Below are 5179 nucleotides of genomic sequence, written 5' to 3' on the forward strand. Positions count from 1 at the left end.
TTGGATTCAAGGTATTTTTCTCTATTTGCAAGCTTTGATTGATGTTTCTCAACTTCTAATTCCTCTGAGAGTGGACGGGTTTTGTTGGATCTCCTTCTTTGATTTTAATTCCTGTGGTGAAACTGCTTATCTGTTGATTCAATCTGCATCTTGGGGTAATTGTTCAAGCTATAATTTTGTGATCCTTGGAGTTTTAAAGTGTGCACACCACCTGTTCGACGAAATGCATCAGTGAGTTGCTTAGTCACATTTGAAGGTTATACATTGTCTGCTCTGTGCTGTGTCATTCATTATTGATTTTTATCACCTTAAAGACCTTCATCCTCTAATTTTGCCTGTGCTATAATGTCAAGCAAGCGATCACGAACCGAAGCAGGGCCGTCGAACACAGCCAAAGTCAAATATGATACCAAGAAATTCACCTCCAAAGAAGCTTTCGAAAGTTATAAAGAGGCAATTGATAAGAAGAAAGCTTGGGTGGCTGAGAGGGGCTTCGATCTAGACATGCATCACCCTTATCCGAGGTTGATGAGTATAATTGAACAGAGGGGCTGGCAAAAACTATGTGCTCAACCACAGCCTGTAGTAGTATCCGTAGTTCGTGAGTTTTATGCCAATGCCATTGATCGCAAGAACTTACAGGTGGTGGTTCGGGGTGTTCCTGATGCTTATTCAGCTTCTGCTATAAACCGTTACTACGGTTTGCAGGACATTCCAGATGATGAATTCAATGCCTCTGAACATAACTTGGATCCTGATGCCATTATTCAGGCTATTGGCATTCGAGGAGCACGGTGGAGGACGACAGAGAATGCCTTGTCACACAAACTGGAGTCCAAGTATATGGACTATGAACTTAAGGCATGGCATCGTTTTGTTGGGGCAAAACTATTCCCAACAAAACATTTTGGAACAGTTGATTTGGCCTATGGGAATTTGTTGAGGGCTATTATGACCAACGAGACTATTGACGTTGGCAAGATCATTCACGCCTCTATTATGAAGAGTATGGCTAGCACACAGTACGGGTTCTACCATCCTTCATTAATCACAGACCTATGCAAGAAGGCCGGTGTATGATGGAATGATAATGAGGAGGTAATAAACCCAATGCATATCATTGACAGGAATACTATTCAGCGGTTTGACAAACCCACAGTCACATCTTCTGAGCAACCTGCATCTTCTTCACATGCACCTGTTCAGCCTCACACTGGCCGTACCAGGACACTTACTGATTGGGTTGCCACTATGGAGACTGAACTCTATCATGCTCGTCTTGACATTCGAGCATATCATGAAGAGATGGTGGCCCACAATCAAAGAATGATGGAGTTTGCTGGCTATCAGGACTTGTGCTTCAGGATGCAGCAAACCAATTTAGGGGCGGATATGTCTGGATATCCATCGGCCCCAATGTGGCTGCCACCGTATCCTCCAGCTGTTCTAGTGCCGCCGAGTCACACTCAGGAATATGGAGATGTTGATGAAGCAGGTTGCACAGAGGAGTTCAACTATGATGAGGATGACATTTTTAGTCGCAACTGATGAGGGAGTTTTCTTTTTTCTTATTTTCTTATTTTTCTTTTATTTTCTTTAATTTTCTTTTCATATTTTTCTTTTATTTACTGTTCTTGTCTCAATTTGTACTTATTTCCATTGAGGACAATGTTCAATTTAAGTGTGGGGGACGGGTAACAAATTGTTTGTTTGGTTAATTGTCTTTGTTTATAAGTGTTTGTGTGTGTGTTGTTTTGTCTTGTGTCTTGGGCTGGTCTTATTGAATGCAATGGTCGATGATGAGTTTATGAGTGACACTAAACTTTAATGCTAGAAGATGTTGGATAGATTATGATTCGTGTGATTGACTCCTGTTTTGATGACTACTTGAATTTGTGATTTAAATAGCGATTTATTACAGTTAGATTTGCTACTTACTTGTTTTAGGATGCATGTCGGAAAAAAAAGAAAGAAAGAAATATAGATATATTCAACTTAGCCCCCGCCACTCTAGAACACACTAGTTAATTGCTTGAGGCGAAATCATAAGTGCACAGAATTAGGAAAATGATAAAGGCAATTTCTTTGGATCGTTTGAGCCTTTCAAGCCTACCTTATCAATAATGTATCCTTAGTTCCCTGTTTTGAGCTTTATAGACCATATTTTTTTCGATGAAAACTCATTACTTAACCCGAAACCTCTTTATTTTTTTATCTATGTTGATAACCCTTTGCACCATGGCTTAGCTAGTTAAATTTCTACTTTGGGAGGAAAGGTTATATGAAAAAAAAAAAGGGAAGTATAGTAAGAGTTTCTGTATATGGTGTGGTTATAAGTGTGAAATCTCCTATTTATCCCCAAGAAATATGTTAAAAGCAAAGAAAAAAAAAAAATTCTTGCATGAAAATAAGTGTGGGGGGGGGGGGGGGGGGGGGGGGGGGAAATAGAGAGATCAATAATGTATGAAAACTATGAGGGAATTGGGGAAGAAGATCCAAAGTAGAAAACGAGAAAAAAAAAAAAGTAAATAAAGTCTATATTAGGTATGCTATGGTGTAATATGAGCCTAAATGTATCCTTCTCATCTACCCTGCACCCTAGCCATACATTACAAGCTGATAAAGACTTTTTGATTTTTGATTCTGTGTGTTTATATTAGTGGAGAGTAATTGGTTATTGTCTATGGAGTGGTTGTCCTTTATATATATATACTCATTTTCTGATGAGGGGCTAGTTTGCTAAAAAAAAAATGAATAAAACGACATGTATAAGATCATCTTGATTCAAGTGAGCTGGTAAGTATGACTGTTATAACTCGTGGTTTAAGAAAAATTTCAAGTGGTTCATCAAATTAGGAGTTGAAAATCTGATGGTTATGAAATTCAAAGTCACTATAGCATAATATTTTAGTGTAATTCTCTGAGACAATCATCGTATTCAGTGAGACCGCCTTTGTGTTAGTTTTTAGTTTTGTTTAGAGTCTAGTGGGTTTGCTAAGGGACTAGCAAAGTTCAAGTGTGGGGGAATTTGATAAGTATATTTTTGTATAAAGTTTACCTTTCTACTTATCAGATTTTGTGTTCATAAGTAGTGTGTTTGGGGATAGTTAGAATCGTTTTGTTAATTTGTTTCATTTAATCTAAATCATTATTTTTAAGGATAATTGTATATTTTTGATGATTTTTGGTTGAATGATGATTTTGTAGGATTCTAACCATTGGAGTAAAGTGTTAAAGAGAAGAAAAATCGAGAAAAGAACAAAAGTACGAGAAATCTGAGAGTTTGCCGCTACAGGGAAAAGTCCCTGCCGCTACGAGGCAAGTCAGAGAGTTCCTTGCCGCTACAGGGAAAAGTCCCTGCCGCTACAAGGGAAACAGAGAGTCTCGTGCCGCGGCAAGGAAAGTTGCATACCGCGGCACGCAAAGCCTATATCGCATATCTGAAGCCTCGTGCCGCGGCAAGGAAATATGGCTGCCGCGGCACGCGTTTGAATTCAAATTTAAATTCGATTTTGCTTAATTTTTGGACGGGAAATAAAAGGGGGATTAGGTCATATTTGTGAATTAAGTTTTAGATACACGATTTTAGAGAGAGGAACACAGAGAGAGCGCAGGAGAAGAAGGACGATCGCATTCAACTTTTTCAATAGTTTTCTTCTTCTCTAAACTCTTCTATTCTTTGATTTTGGTTATGTTTTTCATCATGATTGTTGGCTAAGTTCCTTTTAGGTTAAGGGTTATTCAAAACCCAGACATGAATGTTTGATTTGAGATGTGAATATTGTTCTTGATTTCCATAATGTTAAATTCTTCTATTCTTCTATGCCTATTGTATGAAATATTGTGATTCCTTGTTAGGGTGTACAACTAATTAGGGCTTGCATTATTTTACTGTCATCTTAGAATTTCTATTCACCTAATAGTTTAGGATTCTGAGTGTTTGTGATAAATTGCAATTGATGATGTGGTCAAAGGCGTTGTTGATTGTGATGAATAATAGAACCTAGGTTAAATGAATTAAATGCTTCATTGATTTATTGCCTAGATTAACCTATCTCCACTGTTGTTAATGCTTTTACTAAATTGAATGAATCGTATGCTTAATAGGTTTGTTGTTTGGTAAAAAGAATTGATTATTGAGCGCTAAGCCGTAATTGATTGTGATAGGGAGATTGGGATAATTGACTGCTTAAGCGTTATCTGCGGGGTTAATAGTTTAATTGGAATCAGAATAATATTTATTATTGTTGATCATGCATGATTGTCTGAGGTGGAGAATAATTCTTAACCGTCTTTAAAATCGTTGTTAATCTCTTCTTGCTATCAATTGTTTTCTTAATTCTTGCTTTTACTTTTACTTTTCAGAAACCCCCCTTTCCAATTTAATTTTGTTAAGCTTTTGTGAATAATAAACTGAATATAGTTCCCTTGGGTTCGACCTCTATTTGCCGTTATACTAAATAATTGGTTTTAGAGTAAATAAAATATTTGTTAAATTTGGTACGCAATACGACACGCATCACTCATCCTACCGGAGAAGCTTCTGCACGACCAGTTGTAGTCCTACCAATCTTTTATCATAATTTGTTTTGTTTTTTATACTTTTGCTCGTATGATTGAGCTGTTTGGCACTTGCACTTTACTTTTCTTTTTTGACTAGCTTGAAACATTTAAGTCTTTTTACACTTAAGACATTACAAGTTTATTGTGAATAGTAAAGTCTCTATATGCCATCAACTTTCACATGAGTACTTAGTTTTCTAACTTAGAAATTCTAAACATTTCATAAGTCCATACTAAATATACTTCCTCACGCTCTTATTGCTCTAACATTTTATGAGCATAACGTTTATTATCACACGAATATATGCTTCTAACTTAAAATTTAAAAAATTCCAAGTTACTTAAGCTTTGTCAAACAAGTTAGCTTAATGGCCTTTTTAGACTTCCAAAATTTAAAAGTCAGCCTAAAAATAGATATCTTTGCTCATGCTCTTATTGCCTGTGTTGAAATGTGCGCAAGTGTACGCCAGTATACCCTATGTGCCCCCCCAAGTGATTGAGGGTTGAAAAATCCTTGATCACTTGTTACTTGACCGAATTTGTCCGAGCAGTAACTACTCGTGAAACACATAGAATATACAAACATATTTCAGCAGTTAACCACTACAAAAACATG

The sequence above is a fragment of the Humulus lupulus genome, chromosome 4 (genome assembly GCF_963169125.1).
Source record: "Humulus lupulus chromosome 4, drHumLupu1.1, whole genome shotgun sequence".
NCBI lineage: Eukaryota > Viridiplantae > Streptophyta > Magnoliopsida > Rosales > Cannabaceae > Humulus > Humulus lupulus.